This window comes from Sciurus carolinensis, chromosome 5 (assembly GCF_902686445.1).
Source record: "Sciurus carolinensis chromosome 5, mSciCar1.2, whole genome shotgun sequence".
NCBI lineage: Eukaryota > Metazoa > Chordata > Mammalia > Rodentia > Sciuridae > Sciurus > Sciurus carolinensis.
In genome coordinates this window covers 104877027-104903370 of record NC_062217.1, presented here as the reverse complement: position 1 = coordinate 104903370, position 26344 = coordinate 104877027, and the positions used below count along the sequence as shown (strand labels likewise).

General features: G+C 35.3%; 1 pseudogene; it reads left to right on the top strand.

Annotated features, from left to right (window-relative positions):
- LOC124985699 (protocadherin-15-like) overlaps nt 1-26344 on the top strand; it is a 139421-nt pseudogene that overhangs the window by 94140 nt on the left and 18937 nt on the right.

The window sequence follows — 26344 nt, the reverse complement described above, 5'->3', positions numbered from 1 at the left end:
TTTTGCCCAGTTTTTCACTCCTTAGGAGATCACGTAAAGCCAGTTCTTTGTTCTGAAGAAATTTGCCGTACTGGGACACTATTCTGTAAAATATTTGACTGTAGTATTTGTGTTTTAAATAGATACATTGCTACCAAGAATGTAAATTCAGGGCAATTATTTTGGTGGTCAGTCACCTTTAATTTATTATTTAAAGTAAATGTAATTATTATGTTCTGATTTGTTTTTTCTCTGCCTGAATCTACATAATACTTAAATAACCTGGAATAAATAGGCAGCACAGTCAACACTGTTGTGTTTTTCTCTGTACTTGCTGATGAAAAGACAATATTTTTGAATTTTCACTATTTTGAACATATGCTCTTATTTTGAAAATATGACACCATAGTATCTTCCTGTATGTGCATAAAGGAAAAGCAGTAGAAGTAAGAAAAATGTCCTGTGTACCCCACAAAGGAAAATTAATGGTATAAAACTTTTGTGGTCTTATACCAGTCTTGCAAAGCTTATACAAACTTTTTGAGGTAAGGATAATTTTGTTATTCACCAGTGCCTTACATACAGTGGGTATCGTAAATATATATGTGTAATAAATAATGAGTAATGTGTAAATGAAATTGTTCCTGACTTCAACTAAAGTAATTGATTTCTAGTTATTTTCCATATTCAACTGTTTTTCATATATCCAAAGAATTTTTTTTTTTTTTCAGGGCCATAGATGGTACTGGGGATTGAACCCATGGGTGTTTACTCACTAAGCTATGTTCCACTCCATTTATCTTTCTTTTCTTTTTTTTTTCTTTTTCCTTTTTTTAATTTTGAGACACGGTCTCACTAAGTTGCTGAGGCCAGCCTTGAACTTGGGATCCTAGTGCCTCAGCCTCCCAAGTCACTGGGATTATAGACGTGCACAACCATATTTGGCTTTTCCAAACTATTTATAAGCATGCTGCTTCCAACATGTTCTTTCTTTCACATGGAATTCATTTCATTAAATGTATTCTACCCATTGTGCAATGGAAAACTTCATCCTCAAAAATCTTTCCAAATGATAAATACTCTCTTCTTTAATTCAAAGTACGCATTGCATGAAATATTTTATTACATTCAGTTTTCCCATTAATCTTGTCCAGACTTAGAATGTCTCATGTTTTGGTGCACTATTATTTTCTAATATTAGGAGTTCACTTTTACTGAATTTTTAAAGACTTTTTAGAGCAGTTTGAGGTTCGCAGGAAAATTAAGAGGAAAATACAGAGATTTCCCCGATGTCTCATGCCCCACACATACATATCCTCCTCCATTATCAGCATATTCCCATCACAGCAGTACACTTGTGACAGTTGAACCTGTACTGACACATAATCATTCAAGGGCCATAGTTTACGTTAAATTCTTTCTTGGTGCTATATGTTATATGGATTTAGAAATGTAAAATGACATGTCACATTATAATATCATATAGTATTTTCACTGTCTTAAATATCCTCTGTGCTCCATCTATCCATTCCTCTCCCATACAATCCCTAGCAAGTACTCAACTTTTTAATTCTTAGTTTTGTCTTTTGCAAGATGTACATAATTTTCTCTGTGTAGGTGGGTCCCACATCTGTGGACTCAACCAATAACAGATCAAAACTAAAACCAACATTTTCTTTACTGGATATGTATAGACTTTTTTCTTGTTATTATTCCCTAAACAATGTGGTATAATAAATATTTACATGAGCTTTAGATTATATTAGATATCATAAATAATCTAGAGATGTTTCACTGTATATAGGAGGATATTAATGGGTTATATGGAAAGAGTATGTCATTTTGTACAAGGGTATATTAACATTAACATTAACATTATGTTCACAGGGGTCTTGGAAATAGTCCCCCATGGATAATGAGGGACAACTGTAGTTGGAAGTGTACAGTACGTAGCTTTTTCAAGTTGACTTATTTCACTTAGTGATAGTTTAAGCTTTCTCCATGTTGTCAGGGCTGGATAACTCATTTCCTTTTAGCACTGGATAATATTCCACTGACTAGATGCTCCACAGTTTGTTTATAATTCACCTACTGAAGGACTTCTTTGTTGCTTCCAAGTTTTGGCAGTTTTGATTCAAGGCAAAATTAAGTAATTAATTTGATTTATCCAGACTACATATTTCTATCAAACTATGTAGTAATCATTTATCTTTCAGCATAATGCAAATTATGTAATCAAAAGAACTACAAAGACAGATTGAACTAAAGACCAGGACAAACATACAAACATTGCCATGAAACAATTTAAAAAATGATTAGTGCTTTGGTATTGCTATAAAGTATATAATGTTAATTCCAATGTGCTATGAATTCAGTCTCACTTCAGAAAAAGGAAACATATTGGAAGGCTGATGGTAGATGTCAGTATCACTAAGAGAATGGAAAAAGGTGGACAAGTTTAATAACAAGGGGGACTCTAAATGCCAGAGAAGCAAGAACTGTAAGAATAGTTTTATACACAGTGTTCATCTGGTGAAGATATATCTTGCATGAAATTTCAACCATTGAAAACTCTTTGTCTTTGATTCCAGAATCAAGTTTGAAAGAATGAGTGACATGATTTGGGTCACATGTAATCTGTTTTGACATGGAGCTAGGGCAATACAAGATCCCTGATTTATGTCCTGCCATAGGTGACTATTGGAGACAAGGTTAATTTCTCAAATCAAAATCAGGATGTTTTCAGGGAAAGAACATAAATGCCAGTCAGACAAAAATAATAGTGTCCTCTTTTGTAGCTTTTATGAAGATTAAATGCAATTCCTATGTTATAGATAGCCCAGTCCTAAGCATATTTTTTGGGTGTAATAGAAACAACTGATTGAAGTAGCTTGTGACTCTATATGCCCATGGATCAAAGTATACAGGATGGCATTTCATTAATGGGGAGAACAAAACTTCAATTGGTTAGGGCTTGTTTGTTACTGCTATTTTTAGTGGCAGCAAACAAAATGGTTTAGACATTATTATTTTACAGTTTGCTTGAACAGTTTTTAATTATAATTAAGTAGCACTGACCAGATTTCACACAAATTAATTGAAAGAAAACTGACAAATACAATCAGAAATTTGGGGACCTCTTGGCTGACTCACACTGCATCTTAGCCCGCTCAGACTTCCACGACAGTGTTACAGACTGGGTGTCTTTAGCAACAGAGGTTTTACTTTCTCACAGTTCTAGAAATCTGTGGAAGTCCAAGATCAAGGTGCCAGTAGGGTAGATGTCTGGTAAGTGCTCTCCCCCGGAGTGGAAGGCAGACGCTTCTCATTGTGTACTCTTTTTTGGGTTCCTGGAGGGAGAAGGGAGCTCCCAGTGTCTCTTCTTCTAAAGACATTAGACCAAGGCTCATCCTTAGGACCCTCGTTTAACCTTATTATTTCTTGGAGAATTCATATCCAAATACAGTCACAATACAGGGATTAGGACCCTGACATGTGAAGTTCAGAGGGACGCAAACATGAAGTCCATAACACATTGGAACAGGAAAGGGAATAAAGAATATTATTTTGATTCACATTGAGTTTGCTGAAAATCCTTTGCATTTTACATGCTTTAGTTGGTATAATAAAAAATATTCTTTAGTCCTACAGACTTATGTTGGAAGAATAAAGAGAAACATGGAGTAATAATTTCTATAATCACATTTTATGTCAAATAGAGACAAATTTAGATTTAAGAGAGAAGAGATGGTATTCAAAAGGATTTTGTAGGAGAGGGGAAAGAATGTGCTGGTGGAAGGAGGACTGGTAATGGTGAATTCTCTGACTAAAAGCTCTGCAAATACCTCAAAGTTTAGGGAGAAAGAAATTTTTTCAGGGAGGCTAGAAAGAACTGGATTTGGAGAAAGAAGGATGACCAGACAGTAAATTACAAAATGTTTTACCCTGACATCAGCCTATTTTAGGAGGGGACTTAAGAAGAGGTTGCATGAGATGTTGGGCTAAGGGGGAGTCAACCTAAGGGGATCAAGGAAGGAGAAAATTTAACCCATTTATTCTCCTTGGCTGACTTTTAAAAGGTTTTGGCTAACAAAATATTGATTTGATTTGATCAATCATTAGTGATAAAACAATTCAACTAATCACTCATGAAACACAGAATGGGGATCTGAAGGTGTGTGTTTGTCTTCCTCATAGATAAACCAGGAGTCACCATGAGTCTTATCTAAGTCACAGTGGGAAGGCTGGGTTCTTTGCAGTCAGTGGTTTCTCTGAACACAGAAAAGTAGGAGGACCCCTTAACTGTCACTCTTTTCTAGAAACACAAGGCAGAGGTAAAATTTGACACTGCCAGCTGTCAGAGGGAATTTTGCCTGAATCCAAGTTTGATATAGGAATGTAATTAGTGTTTCAATCATATATTCTTTGCTTTGTGTCCAGAAGACATTATTCTTTTAGAGGTACCAAAATCGTATGTGTTTTTGAGTCAGATAATAAATTTCTCAGTAAAGATAAAATTATAAAATACAGGCACCATCCCCTGTCCCAACCCAATAATAACCTAGCTTCCTTTAAATTAAGCTTTATAAAACTTAGGTATACTTCCAAAAATAATTATTTTGTCAAGTCAGTGGTTAGTGAGAGAAAAGGGGGCTTTAAAGATGTGGAAGAACTTTCCAACATATTTTGGAAATCGCCCCTTTTCAGATATTTGGATTGCAAATATTTTCTCTCACTTTGGTGGTGACCTTTTCTGCTTTGCTGAGTTTTCCTTTGTGGTACAGAAGCTTTGTAGCCCGCAGTAGTCCTATTTAGCTATTTGTTTTCTGTTGCCTGTTCCTTTGTTATCATGCTCAAGAAAACATCCCCAAGACCAAGGTCAAGACATTTACTCCCATGTCTTTTTCTGGATTTTATTGTTTCAGACCTTATATTTAATCATTTTTAATTCATATTTAGTTACTTTTTGTGTAGGGCAACCTCCCCTCACCCCGGCCAAAATGGTCAAAAAACTTGAATAGACATTTCTCCAAAGAAAACATGCAAATGAAAAACAGGTATGTGAAAAGTGCTCAATATCTATTATCATCATGAGAATATGAATCAAAAGCATAATAAGATATAACCTTACAACTATTAGGATGGATGTTACCAAAATGCAGAAAGAAACATGTTGGATCAATTACACACTGTTGATGGAAATAGCAGGCCATGCAGGCACTATGGAGAACAGAATGGAGGTTCTCCCCAAATTAGAAAATATAATTACAGTATGATCTAGTACCTTCCTTCTAGGTATATATCTAAAAGAGCTGAAATCAAGATGTTGAAGAAATATCTACACTCCCATGTTCATTGCAGTGTTTTTCACAATAACCTTATTATAGAATCAACAACTATATTCACAGACAGATGAATGGGTAAAATAATGTGACATATACATACAATCTATTGAATGAATGAATGAATGAATGAATGAAAATCTTCCCACTTAACTTTTACTTGAGTTTTCCTGTAATTTGTTAGATGACGATGTACCCAACTTAACTTTTTTACATTTTTCAGTTCTAAATATAAGGACTTGTATGAAGATTTTTTTCTCAAGAAGTTGAGAGAGAGGAGATGGAGAATTAAAGAAATGTTTTTGTAAATTATGACTATATTGTTTTTATTATACCTATTATAAGTAATTCAAACAAAATAAGAAGAATCACAAAAATTAAAGTCAGTCATACCACCTTATCCTAAGTATTATTAAGATTGTATAAACATCTTTATAGACCTCTCTTTTGTTTGTGCAGATATAAATATAATAGATTAGATAAACACCATTTCATACTATCTCTCTGTAAATATATTATATATGTATATATCCACATATATATGTATATATGTACTATATATATAATAAAATTACATATATGCAATATATGTAATGAAGATAGATGTAGAAGATGCTTAATAAATAATACAGATGGTAGGTGGAAGGCAGATTTTTACAAAATGTGTTCTTATAAAAAGGTATTAAATTCAGGTTTCTGTGAGAAAAACTTTAGGAAGAATTTCAATTGAGACACATTCTTCTTTATCATAGGATATATTCAAAAAGATCTCTAAGAGTCTAAGAAAAATATGTTCAGGGAGAAGACATGGCATTTTTTAAATGATACCATTTATTTTAGACTTCATCGACTTATGATCCTCTGTAATGATAAAGGAATTAGTACAGCAATTTTTCATTCTATATCTAATTTTTTAGTAACACAATTCTGCAGTATTGCATTGAAATACAGTTGAAGATATAGGCTCAATAGAAATGTTTCTTCATTGTAGGATAGTGCACAGTTAATCCACGTATACATGTGGAATTTCCTTCAAAGATATCAAATCACACCAAAAGGAACTGCAGAAGATATAAATTATTAAACTGAAGCAATGAGACAGCTAGCCCACATTCTACAATGTTTTTAACTGTGTACTCACATTCGTTTGGTTTAGATTTCTGAACCAATTGTACCACTGAGAAATAAGGTTTTCTAATATTTCTACAAGTTAAATACATTCACTTAGATTCAAGGAAGAAGCCTGTTAATGCAAACACTAGACTCAAATTAATAGCAACAATCATAAGATTAACAATCATAACTTGTGGAACACTTCCTATGTGAAAAAAAAATGAGTAAAGATTTGTATAAAAGCTTTAGTTCACTTAAGTCACACAAAACTTCAGGTAAGGAATGAAGTTCTCATTTTGTATTTAAGGAAACAGACTTTAAGAACTTACAATTATTTGTCTAATATGCTGTTGTTGATGTGTAAATGGTGAAAAATGAGACTAAACTTTGTGCTCTTCAGTGCTATTACTCCCATTTGCATTTTTCATTCTTCTGCAAGAATCTCATCAGAAAAATTTCTGCAAAGTGGAAAGGCCATGAGTGTGGAGTGGTGAGAAAGGAGGAGAATGAACAGCCTTCAACTGAACTTCTCTATAAAAATGTGAAAACAAATGGACAGAGCATCTCACTAGCATTGGCAGCGTCCCCTGGCATACACTGGCACAGCCATTTCCTCCAAAGTTTAATATCCTGATTGTTCTTGTAATAAGGACAAACCAAGCACATGTCAAACTCTTAACGAAATTTATTTTTAACAGAGCAGAAAATAGGTCAATTTGATATCTTAAGCAAAAGAGGATTTTAGAACATGTTATCCACCCAAGAACACACTTCACAGTTGGATTCCAAAAGAAGCATTGAACCTATAGGCAATTTAAACGTATTTTCACATACGGTTATACATTCCAATATTAATCTACAAGAGTTAGTAATATAAAGTTTTTTAATAAGAAAATAAGGAAATAATAATGAAATTGCCATTTGTAGAAAAATGGAAAGCAAATTTTATCTGGTAGTAAATTGTATTGTCAATTAAAATCAAGCTATCCAATTGGAAGACTTGCAATTTTCAGAAAGTTACCTATTAATATTATATATGTTTTTTTTATTTATTATTACTTATTCCAATATGGCAAGATATATCTTTCAGATGATCATGTTCTCCTAAATAGTTTCTTATGTTTGCATGAAATATTTTTATCTTAACCTTATAAACTTACTATGCAAAATATGTCCACATTTTCTCATTGCTGTAATACCCTCAGGATCTTTGCACCCTTAAGAAATCAGATATCCTCATCCTCTACCTTAGCATATAGCTCTGCCAGGTACTGTAGACATAGGTGAAAGGTATAATTTATGACATTGACTATGTGATGTCAGGATACGAAAGACCCCCTTGACTCCTTTAAAGCAGAGACAGTTTTATTTGTACAACATATTTGGCCTTTCCCATGTGCCACTTACAATCTTAAATGGTATCATAAATTCAAAAATCTAGACTTAAATAGGACATGTCTGGTGAACTTTTTCTACCTTATTTGACTTTTAGCATCATTGGGAGTTAAAAAGTTTGTTGGGAGCTGAAAAAATTGTTTTTTTTTTTCTTTTCTTTCCTTCAAGCATTCATATTCAGTAAATATTAGTGAAAACCAGGCTGTCATCATTTTTCATTTCCTAAATGTCACTTCAAGTTGAGGGTGATTTTTTTTCCCCTAGTAAACCCATCATAATGTCATGTTTGTACTTCCCTTGATTTATAGGTTTTTGGATCGCTGTGTTCAGGATCAAATTCCTGGTGCCAAGGTGGTGGAAGAGTCAATTGGTGCTCGCCGGCATGGGGATGCCTTTTCTCTAGAAGATTACAGCAAATGTGACCTGACTGTCTACGCAATTGATCCCTAAACCAACAGAGCCATTGACAGAAACAAACTTTTTAAGTAAGTACTTTTTTTAAATTGGTAATAACTTTCTGGTTACAATAGCACCCTGGGTAATTCTAATTTAAGTATAAATACTTAAAAGTTTAAAACCCACTAAAATGTTGTTGCAAGTGAAGTGCAAGTAATAAATCAGAGAGAAAAACTATGTTCCTTACACCTAAGTTTTGAAGTTCAAGTTTTCGAGCTGCAGTGACTTCAGAACATATGGGTAGCAGAGGGTCTGTTATAAGCAAGAAACAACTTTTTGAGGTCACTTTAGGACTGGGTTGTTGGGGTTTCGGCCGGACCCCTGGCCATAGGTGTGGCAAGGCCAAGATGGTGCCTAGCAGGATGCCAGTGTGGTTGAGTGTAGCTAGCTTGTGCGCAAACAACTGATGTCGCTTGAGGAAGTTTCAGTGATTGGTTGAGGCCCCCTCATGGACACTGCATGCCTGTATATGCTGCCTGTATCTGTCCACGCTCTCCCCTCGTGCTCTGTATGATGATTGGTCGCTTGAAGGCATATAGTGAGGTGTAGCTTCCCCCAAAAGAGGAAGAAGAATCTGCTGTTAATAAAGAAGCTTGCCACCCATCACGTCTCCGGGTCGTTCTTGCTGGCGAGAGCGACAAGTGGTGCCAAAACCCGGGAATCTTACGTGCCGCGGAGAGGTGAGTGAGGTGAGTAACGATCTGTGAAAGTGTGCACCTAGATCTGTCAGTGGACAGGGAAGTTTCCTAGAGACGAGGATATTGTGATTGTGATTAAGTTCCTAGGAACGAGAAGTTAAAGTTTCCTCAGAATGGGGAACGAGGTTGCTAGATGTAGAATGGAAGGTCCCTTGAAAGAAATTCTTAAAGCTAACGGCACTCCCTTAAAGACAAAAACTGCTCGGGCGTTTTTAAAGCAGGTAGAGGAGATTTCACCTTGGTTTTTGGAGGAGGGACTGTTAAACATACCTCAGTGGGAACATCTAGGAGAGGATCTAAAGCGCTGTCCGGTAACGCTACCAGGGACGTTAGCGGTTTGGTCCTTGGTCAGAACTTGTTTACGTTCCCCTCGGGAGGCTTTACAAAAGGCAGTTACACAGGGAGAGGAAGTATTGGAAAAGGTAAAAGAGGAGTCACAAAAAGGATCTGTTAGTGCTCAGTCGGACTCTGAGGAGAGTGAAGAAGGACTTTCTGATACAGAATTACACAAAATAAGTGAGGAAACAAAATGTTCTCAAGCTGGTTCAATTAATCAACAGGCATTAAGGGAATTGGAGGGCATAGGGCAACAGCTAGAAGACAAAGAAAAGGCGTTACAAGAGGCTTTACAAGAATTGAGCTTACAAAAATATGCAGTGGCGCAGTGGAAAAAGAAGGAGGAAGTGCTAACAAAACCACAGATAGGGGACAAAGAGGAAGTAAAGCCTGTGGCGCACTTTAAAATAAATGAGGAAGTAACTCAGAAAGTGACTTGTACTCCTTCAGCGCCACCTTATGAGTGGCCTCCGCCTTTTTATCCAGGTTGCACTAAAGAGTGCTCCTGTTCAGAGTGTAAAACAAAAAAATGGAAAGAAATCTATGGGATTGAAAGAGGGTTTTACCCTGTTATGGAAGATCAAAATCAACAAAGGTTTCACCAGCCTTTAGACTTTAAGTTGGTAAAGCAGCTTAAAGAAGCAGTTAGTACTTATGGACCACAAGCAGCATTTACAGTATCTATTGTAGAATCTATGTCTACCCTCTTTCTTACTCCTGATGATTGGAGCAATTTGGCAAGAGCAGTTTTGAGTGGAGGGCAATATATAGAATGGAAGGTTCAAAATCAAGATTTTTGCCAGGAAACTGCGCGCAGGAATGCCGTTGCAGGTAATCCACAATGGAATCTAGAGATGTTAACAGGTACTGGACCATACATTGGACCACAGGCACAGATTCAATATCCTCCTGGAGTTTTTCAACAGATAGCTGTAGCAGCCACTAGGGCCTGGAAGACATTATGTGGCACTGGTGAGCTACAAGGACAGCTATCAAAAATAGTACAAGGGCCTAATGAGCCTTATGCAGATTTTGTAGACAGGCTTATGCAGGTCGCAGGTAGGATGTTTGGAGATGCAGACCAGGCTATGCCATTAATAAAACAATTGGCTTTTGAAAATGCAAATAGATTCTGTAGAGAAGCTATTAGGCCATGGAAGAATAAAGATTTATCTGCTTACATAAAAATTTGCAGGGAAATTACAGAACCTGTGATCCAGGGACAAGTTATGGCCGCAGCACTTACACAAGTAATGCAAAACCAAAAGGGGGCTCGTCCCAAAGGATGTTTTCAATGTGGACAAGAGGGACATGTTAAAAAACAATGTCCTCAAAGAGTGTCTGGTAGAATAACAGCTACATCTTCCACAGGGACTATAGGAGGACCCAAGCCTCAATTATGCCCTCGATGTAGAAAGGGAAATCATTGGGCAAGTGATTGTAGATCTGTTGCTGACATTGATGGGATTCCACTACCACCTAATAATTGGGGGAATTCAAAAAACGGGAGACCGGGCCCAGCACCTCGGGGCCCAAACCAAATGTACGGGGTGGCAATGTCTTTACCAACCAAACCCAGGTGGACTTATCCGCCATCAGATCAGAAGGTACAGTCCAGGCAGGTCCCAGAAGGGCCACCTCAGGGAGCGCAGGACTGGACATCTGTGCCACCTCCAGACTCATGCTAACACCCGAGATGGGTGTACAGATGTTAGACACAGACTGGGATGGCAATATTCCTACAGACTCAGTAGGATTGCTCCTAGGCAGAAGTTCTTCTACTCTAAGAGGTCTTATAGTCCACCCAGGAGTAATTGATCCAGACTTTCAAGGACAAGTTAGGGCTATGGTTTCTTCACCCAAAGGGATTACAGTCATTTCTCCAGGAGACAGAATAGCACAAATGTTAATTTTGCCTAGCCAGCATTCCTTATGGCCTAGTAAGGAGACAACAAGAGGAGATAAAGGATTCGGGTCTACAGGCGGACCCTGGGCTAATTTTACTATGGACCTCCAAGATAGACCCATTATGCAATTAACAGTAGGGCATAAACCTTTTATAGGATTACTGGACACAGGAGCTGATAAAAGTATAATAAGTGAGGCAGTTTGGCCCAAAGGTTGGCCTATAGTTACAGCTAATCAAAATTTACAAGGGTTGGGAGTGGCTCAATCGCCTAACCAGAGTGCTGCTTCACTGTCTTGGAGGGATAATGAGGGTCATTCAGGGGTTTTCCAACCATATGTTTGTAAAATACCTATTTCTTTATGGGGAAGGGATGTCTTAACTCAGATGAATGCTAAGTTGACAACAAACATTAATTCTAAACCTGCAACACGTATGATGAGAAAAATGAAGTATACAGAAGGTCTAGGATTAGGGAAGGAACAACAAGGGTCTTCACAGCCCATCCCCCTTCCTCCTCCAAAAAATGATTTCAAAGGGCTGGGTTTTATGTAGGGGCCACTGTTATTACACCTATTCCAATAGTTTGGAAAGATGATAAGCCGCAATGGATTCCACAGTGGCCCTTAACTACAGAAAAATTACAAGCGGCTCATAAATTAGTACAAGAACAAGTACAGGAAGGTCATTTACAACTTTCTACTTCCCCCTGGAATACACCCATCTTTGTCATTAAAAAAAGGTCTGGAAAATGGAGATTATTACATGACTTAAGGGCTATCAATGCACAGATGTTTCCTATGGGTCCTCTACAACGGGGATTGCCATTAATCACAGCCTTACCTAAAAATTGGCCCACCATTATTTTAGACTTAAAGGATTGTTTTTTCTCAATTCCATTACATGCAAAGGATTGTTGGCGATTTGCTTTTACTTTACCTTCTCTCAATCATGCACAGCCTGATCAAAGATTTGAATGGACTGTACTGCCTCAAGGCATGACTAATAGTCCCACTTTATGTCAGATATATGTAGACAGAGCCTTAAAACCTACAAGGGACACTTTTCCAGATTTATTAATTTATCATTATATGGATGATATCCTTATCTGCCATAAAAATAGACGATTACTAGAAAAGGCTTTGCAATTCTTAATATCTACTCTACAACAATATGGTTTAAACATCTCTCCAGAAAAGTTACAAATGGGAGAAACTCAAGAATATCTGGGCACTAAACTTACGGCTACTATGGTAAAGCCACTAAAATTAACTATTAGAACTAGTGAACTTAAAACTTTAAATGACTTTCAAAAACTTCTTGGAGATATAAATTGGATTAGGCCATATTTGAAAATTACCACAGGAGAATTAAAACCTTTATTTGATATACTTAAGGGAGATCCTGATCTTTGTTCCCTGAGGATCCTTACTCCAGAAGGACAAAGAGCTCTTACATTGGTGGAACAAAGATTACAGTCAGATCATACAGAAAGATGCGATCCATCCCAGCCTCTAATGTTAATCATTATTCCAGAACAACATAGTCCATATGGAATTATATGGCAAGGAGGACCTTTACAAAGTATTAATCTCCCAGCATCGCCTACAAAACAGTTACAGACATTTCCAAAAGCCACAGCTCAGTTGATATATAAGGGGTTAGAAGCCTGTGTTACAATATTTGGAAGCCACCCTAAGATTGTTATTGTCCCCTATACCAAACTTCAAATACAGTGGTTAGTTCAACATGATGACGATTGGGCTGTTTTACACTGTTCAACTACAGCAACTTTTGATAATCATTATCCTAAACATCCTTGGATACAATTTTGTAAAAACACTCCTGTTATATTCCCTAAAATTACCAGAACACAGCCTTTGCCAAATTGCCAAACGGTCTTTACTGATGGTTCAAAAAATGGAGTTGGAGCTGTAATAATTGGAAATAAAACAGAAACTATAATTCTTCCTCCTTCATCTGCCCAAGTAGTAGAACTTGCTGCAGTAGTTTTAGCTTTTAACATTATGATAGAACAGCCTTTCAATCTATTATCTGACAGTCATTATATAGTACAATCAGTGCCTTGTTTGGAGACTGTTCCTTATATCCCTGATGGGTCCGCTGTTGCTCCTTATTTTCATACTTTACGTGCCTTAATCTTGGACCGCAAGTATCCCTTTTATGTAGGACATATTAGAGCTCATTCTGGACTGCCTGGTCCACTTGCCGGAGCTAATGCTGAAGCTGATAGGGCAACAAAAACTGTTTTTGCTTTTACTATGTTAGAACAGGCTAAAATGTTCCATACCCAATTTCATGTTAATTCCACCACCCTTAAAAGAAAATTCAATATTTCTAAAGATGTTGCTAGACAAATTGTTAAAACATGTCAACATTGTGCTCCTCTATTGCCAGTACAGTCTGTTGGAGTAAATCCAAAGGGACTATTACCTAATCATATTTGGCAAATGGATGTTACTCATTTTTCAGAATTTGGAAACCTTAAGTATATTCATGTTTCAGTAGACACCGCTTCAGGGGTGATCATGGCCTCTGCTCACACTGGGGAAAAAGTTAAAGATGTTGTACAACATTGCTTACAAGCATTTGCAGCCTGGGGCGTCCCAAAAATCATTAAAACTGATAATGGGCCGGCTTACACATCCAAAAGTTTCTTACAATTTACACAAACTTTTAATATACAACTCATCACAGGAATTCCTTATAATCCTCAAGGACAAGGTATAGTGGAACGCACTCATTTAACGTTAAAAAATTGTTTAATAAAACAAAAAGGGGGAATAGGTGCTGACTTTAGAGCACCTAAAGATAAACTAAATCTAGTACTTTTTATTTTAAATTTTTTAAATGTGGATAAGAATGGACATACGGCTGCAGAAAGGCATGCTAATCCCACAAGTACTCAAGTGTGGGTAAAATGGAAAGATATTCTCACAGGAACATGGAAAGGCCCAGATCCAGTTCTTCGGTGGGTCTGAGGGTCTGTTTGTGTTTTCCCGCAGGATCAACAAACTCCGGTCTGGATTCCTGAGAGACTGACCAGAACAATACAACATGAGAGTGACAACAATAAGGATACAACTGGACAGCCAGACTCGGAACTTATGGGCTATAGTTAGAGTTTGGCCATATCCTCTGCCTTTAACTAATACCTCCTCTTTATTCCCTCCCATATTTAGCACTAATGCTTCTACGGGATTGCCTATACCAGCTTCTCCTGTTCAACAAGGGTTCTTCTTCACTCCCAATTTTAATGATAATTTTACAAATAATGATGTTCATTTAGGCATGAGACGTGTCAATCCTTCTACAGCTGGCTACTCTTCACTTAGACCTCAGGATATACTAATTTACAACCTTTCTTTGCTCTCTTAGGAGGACCAGAAATATTACGTTTCCACCTACGCCAGTTTGTGTTTTTTCCCCCTTTTATGTTTTTGCTAACAAACAAAAAAGATGTTTCTCTCAATCTCTCTCAATGTTGGAATGCTTCTAGGTTCTCATGATCAGTCTTAATGCGTATTCCTACCTTCCTACCAGTCCCAGTCTTTGTTACAGATACAGAACTGCCAGTGCTATTATCAAGAAACAGAAGAGATCTTGGCATCACAGCAGTTGTGATCACTGCCATTGCAGCCTCTGCAGCAGCAGCATTGACACAACCATACAGACAGCAACAACAATCACTTGGCCGAAAATACAGCTGCAGCCTTACAGACTAAAGAGACCCTAAACCAACATCTACTCAGCAGACAGTGGATCAACACTTAAAAGCAGGGATTCTTTTAGTAAACCAGCGAGTGGACTTACTTCAAGAACAAATGGACATTTTACAGGAACTGTTAAACGTGGGATGTATTTATCATCTGGCGGGACTGTGCGTTACACCTGTAGCTTACCATAACTTCAGCTATGCAGCAAACTTGTCTAGAATCTTGTCTGTTCAGCTACGTACCAACTGGTCTTACGAATTTGATAATCTTACTGCTATTCTTAGATCTCAAATTGTTAGCCTTAATGCTACTAGAGTTGATGTAGCTCCAATGTCTGAAGTGCTAAATTGGTTATCCTCCTCTTTCAGCTTTGTAAAGCAATGGGCAGGAATGGGAGCTCTGTGTACACTCATGGTTATTACTGTTATCTTCCTCACGCGCTTTATCATGCGCATGCGCTGAGATCAAGCTAGAGATCGTATCATCTTTCATCAGGCCATGGCTGCCCTAGAGGCCGGCAGTTCCCCACAAGTATGGCTCACGATGCTGGATCGCTAGCCAGACGGGTAAGGAAGGAGGTGACCCCGTACCAACCTAAGACAGGAGCTGTAGCATGCTCTACAGTTATCCGATGACGGGTAAGGACGGTGGTTGACCACTCCGCCTAAGACAGGCACGGTCCCGAGCTTTCCTTTTCCTTTTAAAAGAGAAAAGGGGGAACTGTCGGGGTTTCGGCCGGACCCCTGGCCATAGGTGTGGCAAGGCCAAGATGGCGCCTGGCAGGATGCCAGTGTGGTTGAGTGTAGCTAGCTTGTGCGCAAACAACTGATGTCGCTTGAGGAAGTTTCAGTGATTGGATGAGGCCCCCTCATGGACACTGCATGCCTGTATATGCTGCCTGTATCTGTCCACGCTCTCCCCTCGTGCTCTGTATGATGATTGGTCGCTTGGAGGCATATAGTGAGGTGTAGCTTCCCCCAAAAGAGGAAGAAGAATCTGCTGTTAATAAAGAAGCTTGCCACCCATCACGTCTCCGGGTCGTTCTTGCTGGCGAGAGCGACACTGGGTATGTAACTCAGTGGTAGAGTGCTTGCCTAGCATGTTTGAAGCAACGGGTTAGATCCCCAGCATACCCAAAACAAGGAAAAATAAAAATAAGAAAGAAAAAGAAAAAAAAAAAAAAAGGAGGAGGTAGTAATCCCTTCATGTTAGGGTCTCACTTTTGTTTAAGACCTTGCCTGTTTGAGAAGAAAATACAGATTCCTAGAGCAGCAGTTTCCCTACAACAATTTCAGTAGACTTGACTGTTAGGAAGAAATCCAGCTTTCTCACAAGTCTGTCAAGTCAGCAAAAATTAGCACTTGATTTCCCCCCCCCCCTTGATTTGGGGGTGGAGAACAAAGAAAAAAATCACACCAATTTAAGTCTATACCCTATGGGTATTTCATCCTGGTATAAACTTGGGGTGGACTTGAATATTTGAGTTACATCTCCTTAAAAAATGGGGGTCAGAATCAAATAAAATGCTCCTACTTATTTCCTTTAGATGTTATTACAGAAGTTGAATCTTTTAAAAAAAAAAAAAAACCTAACTTTTTTGCTTTACTCTAGTGACACCTAGTGACGAACAGATTCTTAGACTATAATTCCATGTAAACATTTTTAATTTAAAATACATGTTGATATGAAATCACATGCATCTATTCAAAATAGTTTGTATATTTACAAACACTTATACAAAATTTATTCCAAATATCATGGTTTCAGAATTTAAATTTGTCTATTCATACTAAACAGCATAGAAAGATGTCCATGTTCAAATTTACATGTATCATATATGTATGTATACATTTATTTAGCAAATACCTACTTATTAATTTTCACTAAAATCCATAAACTTTCAATTTAATTTTAAATCTGCTTATTGAAAAAATCCTTTGCTTCTACTTTAGCAACAAGATAATGATTATCAGTGTAATTTTAAAAGAGTCATAGTTATTAAGTATGTTATTGATCAATTTATTTTAAGACATTTTTATGAAAGACAGTACACTAATCACTGTGTGAAAATAGAGATGACTAAAGTAATAGCTCCCTCAGGCTATATATAATCACTCTCCAAATAAAGTCATATTCAAACCTACGAAGCCAATTTTGTGCATTTTATTATTTAAAATTTTTTGAAGGACTAGACTACATATATTCTTTCTGTTATAAATATTAGAATTTTTCTTCTTTTCTAAAAATCCACCCACATTCTGTGTTTTCTATTTAAACTTGTTTTATTTAAAAATTTGATAATAGACTGAGTTTAGAATGATTTTCCTAAATAAAAAAATATACATGCACTTGGTTTAAAGAGTAAAATAATAATAATTATAATTTGAATTATTCTGGCAAACATGTTAGGGATATAATAGTTGGAAAAAATAGAGAACACTGATAAAAGAAAAAAATAATTTATGCTGAGGAGAGAGTAGAGTTGCCATGAATTATTAAAATTTACCAATTTTCATCTGGAACTATTTGGGAAACACTGGTCTCTTTTTAACCCTGTAATTGTTCCTTGAAATATTTTACAATAAAATTTTATGCACACGCACACATATTCCAAGACTGATTACGCACATGTATCATCATTTCTTCTGTAGTAATAAAAATTACTGAAAATTTAGTTTTTAACACTGAACAAATACAATAGAATGTTAAATTGCTATCTACCCCAGGACAGTGGATATAGGGCTATTTCCTCAATTTTTCTTAATCCCAAAATCTAAGTAACTGAAGATGTTGGAATTCTCAGATCATATGATTAGAAACAATAATAAAAGCAATAATAATTACTGTAGTAAGTTCACCTTGATTTTATATAATGGACTTAAATTAAGCAAACACAAAAAATAAAAAGCTGTACAGACATGAAGAAGACTGAAATGATTCCGATTGATGTGTAAATAACTTGTATTGTTTGGCAAGTTTATTGGTATTTTGATTTTTGGTATTTGTGAATATCCGAATTGACTAATTCTTTGTAATAAATATGTACCACATTTATCTAGTTTTGAATTTATGGGACCAACATTTTTGTTTGTCCCTTTGTTTTTGTTATTTTTATTGTTTTTGTTATTTTTATTGTTTTTCTTACTAGAATATTTCTCAAACTTTTCACTTCAAATATTTATCTTTTAAACAGTTTTTTTTTAGATGTAATTCAATATAATCACCCATTTAAAGTGTTTAATCCAGTGGTTCCTAGTGTTCAGAGTTGGGCAACCAGCACCACAACTAATTTTAGAACCTTTTATCACATAAAAGGGAAATTCATAACAATTAGTTGTTATTTTTGATTTCTCTCCTCCACCCTGGCTTTAGATAACCACCATCTACTTTTTGTTATATTTGCCCAGTCTATAACCATTTTTGAAGTATTCCTCTTACTTAACAATGAGTATTGTAGAAATGTCCATACTACCCCAATCTGCAGATTAAGTACAATCCCTTTCAAAATAGCAGAAGTCTTCTTCACAGAAATAGAAAATAAAAAGGTCTAATATCATATGGAAACACAAAAGAATCAAATAGCCAAAGCAATTTTAACTAAAATGAACAAACTCAGAGGCACCACACTACTGGCTTCAAAATATATTGTAAAACATAATACTGCCATCAAAACACACATAGATCATTGAACAGAATACAGAGTCAAAAATATATTCACATTTCCACCCAACTTCTTCTTGACAAAATTTTAAACTTGGAGAAAGAGAAGTTTTTCAATAAATGTTGCTATAAATACTGAATATTTTCAAATAGTTGTGAAGTCCCATTTCCTCTTTATTCCCTTTCTGTGACTACAATGACAATCCAGTTTTTCTCATGGTGTTTGGATCTCTGTTCTGGTCCTTCTCCCGTACCAATATTATCTTTGTTTTTTAATTTGGATACTTTTTCATGCCCTGATTTTAAGTTACGGATTCATCTGTGTGAGCCTATTGATGAGTTCATCGAATAAATTCTTCATCTTGATATCATTTTAAGTAGAAATCTTTAGCATTCCCATTAGATTCTTTTCTATAGTTTTCAACACTGTAGAGAATCTCCCCATGTTCAGGCATGCTTTCCACTTCCTTCTGAATTCTATATTGTATTCTTCAGCCTTGTATCCAAGTTCCTTTCTGGTATTTCCAATATCTAGGTTAACTGAATCTGGTTCTGTTACTCTCTTTCTTACTTGAAAAGACTGGTGTGTTTCTTTTCTTTTTTAGTCTATTTGTGTCTTATTTGATTGAATACCAGATATGTAAAACTGTAAGAACTGAAGTAAGCAGGAGTTTATGAGGATACATGCACATACTCCCTTTTCTGTTGAGTAAATCTATTCAGGAATTAGTTTTGGGAAAGTCATTACTTTCCTTGTGTCACAGAGTTCACATTTTCTCCTGATGGAATGTGGTCACTTCATTCTTAAAATAGAGTCTGAAGTGCTGGAATGTTCTCTTACTTCTTATTAAACCCTTCCCTGCTAAAGGTCCCTGAAGTCCTGTGCCATGGATAGACTCTTCCCCTCCTCTTTTCCTTCCAGCAGTGTTATGCTGCTCTTACTTGTGCCTTGGTTCTAATCTTAATCCAAGGTTGGGGTGTGGATTGGGAGGTTCCTTTGTTCTCATTTTCCAGCTGTGTTTAGACATTGGGGTGGTGTTTTTCAGATTTTGTCCTCCCCTTCCTGTGACAGGCACACCTTGCTTTTGGTATTTTTTTTTTTTTTTTGTCTTGACAGTGAGTCTTTTGCCCCTGCTTAACCAGCATGAAACCTCCACTTTGTACTGGTGCAGAGGATACTAAGCCCAGGGGACCTACTGCTCCTCCTTTAGATGTAGTAGATTTTTGCTTATGCAAAAGAAAAACATAGGCCTTTGCCTGAACTCTAGGGATGGAGGTTCATCCCCTGCATGAAACTCTTGTTATGTGTGAGATAATCTCTGGGAAATGGTCTAGTGTTTGTGCCCATGCCACAGCCTTAACTGATTTATTCTTTCTTGTTCTTGCTCCTTGAAAGAGATTTTTCTCTTGTCTCCCATCTTGTCCCTAATCTATCTTATGGACATTTATGGAAAAGAATTTCAGAAGGAGTAAAAATGCTTCTTTCTTTGTGGGTTTCTGTTCCGTCCAGCAGAACCGGCGCGGAGAAAGGAGCCACCACCAATCTTTACTTGACGAGATTTATTGCGTCCTCTCTGTTTTTCTGCCTCCTTTGTTCTTCCACTATCTCCCTTCTCCTACCCTCTCCCTCTCTCCTCTCCCAGGCTCCTAGCTTATCAGCCAATTATAGCAAAGCTTTCTCTCACGCAGGAGAGCATGTAGAGGAATGTCAGCATAGCACTATATGAATCATGAGCTGTCCACACACGGCATGATATTAGATAGCTAATCCTGAGCGTGGTGTTAACACGTCATTAAGTCTCCAAGGAACTAGTAAGCAATCAACCTTTTTGGGTACTTCCTTATTTTAGTAGCCAGTGCCCTTTGGTTCACTGCCAGGCGCCATCTTGTCCAAGACGGCCCTCAACAGGTTTCTGTTACTTTAACCTTATTTCTGAATATACACATACCAGTTCATCAAAATGTTAGCTTATTTTTTCTTATTTGCTTTTATGGCTCTATAAAATACATTTAATTTGCTTGGTAAAATTCCAAAGAGCAATAAAACAAAATTCACCATATTTTTAGGAAAAAAACTGTTTTGACTCAAAAATATTTAGGCAATGTACAAAAAGTAGTACAGTAGTCTAGATACAAACTCAAAAAGGATCACCTGTATGACTAACAAATCTTCCTTACATGATTTGGACATGTGTTCAGTAAATTGAGATCTGTCAAATCAATTCCACTTGATAAGAGTAGATTATCCCTGCAATTAATGATTATCTTTTAGTTCTGATTTTTCCCACTTTTAATAATATATTTCCTACAATTTGATTCTTAATCTATACCTCATTGAGAATGTCTTTCTTTATCTGATAAGAAATTCAAACAAAATGACTAAAACTTTATTATATTGTTCAACACGTAAAACATAATCTAGGAAAATTGTTATAAAAAGTTTATTTCTCATCTATAAAAACCAGATATGATTTTAATTAGGGATTGAAATTGCCTTATGTTGCAGTATGAAAATTTAAGTTAAGAAAATATGTAGCTTCAAACCCAAAATTGAATTATCTGGGCCATTAGGTTTCTTAAATTGAATGACTAACAAACTATCTATTAGAATTCATCTGATACCAAGCATCTTTTTTTCGTGTTTGAAAGGTCTGAAGAGAATGTTAAATAAATTTAAAATCTGCATGATCATGCTGAAAATTAGAACAAATAGTGTCAAAAAAGCATAAATATGCTGTAAAAATCCAAAAGCATGGCATTTGGCTATTTTTTTCTTTATTTAATACAAGAAGACATAAAAAATATGTGTATCCTGGGTAGTGTGGATATTATGATATAAAGTGCATTGTATATTGCTTAAGTCAGGTCAAACATACCTATCTGCTCCTACATGTATCATTTCTTTATAGTGAAAATATTCAGATTCCTTTCTTCAAGCTTTCTGAAATATAAAGTACATAATAGTTATTGATGGTCATCCTACTATACAAGATCATAATAGAATATTACTTCGGCCTGGCATGGTGGCGCATGTTTGTAATCTCAGTAGCGTGGGAGGCTTAGGCAAGAGGATCATAACTTCAAAGCAAAAGCAAGGCTCTAAGCAACTCAATGAGATCCTGCCTCTAAAATAAAATACAAAATAGGGCTGGGGTTGTGACTCAGTGATTGTGTGCTGCTAAGTTCAATCCCCAGTATGCAAATAAATTAATTAATTAACTAATAATAATAATAATAATAATAAAAAAACCATATTCTGACCATAACTCGATAATTATTGATCAACCCTTCCCCATTTTCTTATCTTTCTGCTCTATCCATTAAATTTTGATGGTGAAATTTAGAGCCATTTAAAACTTTTCTTTCACGAATCTCTATGTTTTCCATGGTTTTCAACATAAGAATGGTATTTTTGAATTAGGAAATATAATTTTAAAATACTATTACTATTTTGTGCTATATAATCAAAATGTTTTAATAATATTCATTAATTTAAAATAAGATTTAGTTTGAATATGCCAAGATCTTAGCAGTGAGTACAGTTGTCTTTGCATCACAGAATCATGTGTAATTTTGTTTTTCTTGAAATAGTTCATGTTTTCCAATTTTTAATATTAAAACATTTGACCTTTAAATAAAAATCCTAAAAAATTAAAACTAACTAAAACATCTGTGGTTCTGTGTCATTTATGATATAAGTATTGTATCATATGTGGCATTTATAAAGGACTTTACAGAAGTTATCCAGAAATTTTGAAAAAATATAGTGCCTACTAATCATAGTACAAAATATGAAACCAAATAATAAGATTAAGTGATAATTATTCCTTTAGTCTCCTCCACAGTGTAATACCCATAGTTAGTATTGTGCTATTTAGAGGAAAGATTTGCAAGAATAATAGGATTAACTTGATGACTAATTTGATGACTAATTGTTTTCCTGACTACAATAATTTCTACCTGTATCATTGATTTAATCATTTTTTTCCTAAGCAGAAAAAAACAATATTTCTTCATATTTTTCCTATAAAACATTGTTTTAGTTTGAAATATGAGAATGTTGACAATTAAGATGATGTGGTAGAAAACATTTATTTGGGGTCTGAAGACTTAGGTTGTAGTTTCAGATCTGTTTCCATATGTTGTCAGAATCTGGGCTTCGGTCAGTTGGTATTGTGTTGTTCTGTCTTTAGGATCATCTTGAAGACACAAGAGAAAAAAATGAATGAATATAATTTTAAATGGTGCTACATAATTTGGAATATTATATTTTACTCCATCTGACTAACTTAATGATTTCAATTATTTCAATATTGGAGGTTTAATAGTGTTGAAAATCATTTTTCTTCAGTTTGTCAGCATTATCAGGTAAGGGTCATTATCATTAACTGTGTTGATTGATACAGATATGTACTTAATCTTCTTTACTGCTGATGCTTTTTATACATGCCTTTATTATCCATAACACTCTCAATATGTATTAAAATTAAAAATCATAAAATATTTTACAATATTATTTCATTTTAAAATGGGCCTTTCTCTCCCAGTGTCATTAATTTTACTATTTATCTAACTATAAAGGTTTTTGGATGGCAAGCTGCTTGATATCAATAAAGACTTTCAACCATATTATGGGGAAGGAGGGCGCATTCTAGAGATCCGCACTCCAGAGGCAGTGACCAGCATTAAAAAGCAAGGAGAAAGTTTAGGATACACAGAAGGGGCTCTGCTGGCTCTGGCCTTCCTCATCATCCTCTGCTGTATTCCTGCCATCTTGATGGTCTTAGCTACAGACAGTAAGTATTCAAGGATGCTAAACATGGATAGTTCCTTGAAGATATACAGAAAATCATCTCCGGTAATGTGACTTTGTAGTTGAAAAATATTGATAATTAACTGTTCTGGGAATGCTTTATCTTTCTTGAACTAAATCACTTTCCTCAAAAGGAGAACACTACAGACTTTCCACAAGTTTCTTATGTACAGCTCAATGTTCCTGTGCTCCTAATGTAATCTCATTCAGTGGGAGGATTAGCTTATTTTCTGCAGTTTTATTTATTCTCTTCTCTGGGTTAAACCCCTCCTGAGGGAAGCTCATGGAAAATAAACAATAGAATGTTATATCCAGATAACCACTTCACCAAGTTCCGAAGAAAGGTATGAAACCTCACTATATTGCCATAATAGGTTTTCATCCATAATGCTAAATTTACCTTCATGCAGATGATCACAGTATTAACAGTATCATAATAAAATCATAGCATATCATGTGTAATTCTCCATGTGACTTCTTTCTTCCTTTGTAACCTTGATCTAACCTCTTATAATAGCTGATGATATGTTTTGGTTGTGTAGAGCCTTAGTTTTCCATTTTTTATAGTCAAACACATCCATTTATAATATCTATATTTAAAAATTTATTTTGACCTTCAAAATAATCAAGTAATTATTACTATTTAAATATCTATTGCTGAGGTACACTAGCAATATCCTTGGTTTGATATTAGGTATCAGACATTTTGTGATTGATGTGTAACTATTTTAAATACATCTGTATTGAAAAAAGTAGAGAACTGGTCAAGAAGTTAGGTAGCATGCCAGGCATGGTGAGGCATGCCTGTAATCCCAGCGGTCCAGAGGCTGAGGCAGGATGATGGCAACTTCAAAGTCAGCCTCCGCAAAAGCAAAGTGTTAAGCAACTCAGTGAGACCCTGTCCCTAAATAAAATACAAAACAGGGCTGGGGATGTGGCTCAGTGGTTGACTGTGCCTGAGTTCAATTCCTGGTACTTCCCTCCCACCCCCAAAAAAAGGAAGTTAGGTATCCCTGAGGGTCCTACAAAAAGAAAATAAAAAAAAGGCATCATGAATTATATAAATTACTTAATGTAACAAGTAGTAAGAAGTAATAGTAAAACTGTTATTAATTACTTAAAATACTTACTGAGAAAGTACTAAAATATTCCTAATATAATCTTAAATTATTACCTTTACTCTCAAACACTGAAAAATTTCTTCTGAATTAAGTAATTGAGTAAGGTAAGGTGATTTCAACCTGAAGTTTGAAAATTATGACTTACATGAAGACATTAGAGTAATATTTTCATCACAAAAACAATGTGAAATTGCCAACATAATCTTTAGGTTGATGTCATGGAGCTTAATGTATCCTTAATATATCAATCAATATGCTGAATCTGAAGGTATGAACAAATAATACTGGGTAAATTATTTTAAATTAAGCCATTAATCCAATATTAACTTTTTGTATTGCCAGTTATCCATTTTCATCCATCTGTTTCCCAAAGGAGCAATTTTATATCCTGGTAGAAAAAAAAATTAGTGAGAAAAATTCTTATGTTTGACACAGAGTACAATGATCAAAACTGAAGCATTTATATGTTATTATCAGCAGTCTAAAATTAAAAAAAATTGAGTTGCTTATTACTTAAACCCTTGGTAGATGATTATTTAATTCTCTTTTAGTTCAGTAATCAGCTCATTACCTTATACATTTATTTCAGTTATTACATTTTGTAGATTAATAGAATTATAGAAAATGAGTTCTGCTCTACTTAGCTATCAAAAAAAAAAAATCTAACATGTTAGGACCTAATGTTGTACCTTCAAATTTTGCCTGTAAATAAGATAGAAATGGTTGGCTATTCTTTTACATTATGATGTGTCTTTGAAATTTGCTAGGTGTAGAAACGTATAAAGCAAATACAGTGAAAATTGTCATGAATTTCCACCTTCCTGTTTAACTTCAGCTTAAAAGGAAGGACAAGAGTATAATCAGGGCTTCTTGTAAGACTTTCTTCATTCCTTTAATATTCTTCAATCTGAATAAAACCAACAAGGGAATTAAAAAGATCAAATCATCTTTAATTTTCCATTTCTGTTAGAATTGAAATTCACATCACTGTGTTTTAATCCAGTTTTTCCTATTCCATTTAGCTCATTTATTTATTTTCCTGTAATGAACTTTTTAGAAGCTTTTATAACTGTAATGGTAATAATGAAGTGCTCCCCACTTTCACTTTTTGAATTGAAATCCTGAATCTCCCTACTATGCCATTAACTGAGTCATTATGAGTTTAACCAGTAAATTATTCATTATTTACAATAAATCATATATTAAAATATTATGAGCATGCTATCTTTAATGTAGTTTTCTCTTTTTTCTTATTCATTGCTTTCCCAAACAGGTTTAAAGTGTAAGTATAATTATGGATGTTTTTCACATGATTTTATGAAATAGAAAAATAGAAACCATATACCATATTTCTCAAGTAGTTACCCTGTTCAGAACTATATATTAATTACTTACTTGGCATTTATAATAGCTGTGTACTCTTTGGTTTGATATATATGGAATTGAGCTGATTTTAGAATTGGATAGAACTAAAATAAACATAAAATGGAGTGTTCTAATCATTTCTACACTTTAGCAATAAACGCCCATGATAATCAAAAACAGTGACCTATCTGTAATACAAGAACCACAGGTGTTCCTAGGAATAATAAAAAAAAGAAAAACAGCTAACCAAATCTCCCTTTTGTATTGCATACCTACACAGCTGCTGTGAAGTAATGTCAAAAATATTTAAATAGTTTTTAAATAACTTTTCTCAAAATAGATGAAAAATAAAGGAAAAATCTCTTATATGCCTCATTTAATGAGATGATCCATTACAATTTTAATTACCCATCATGTAAAATT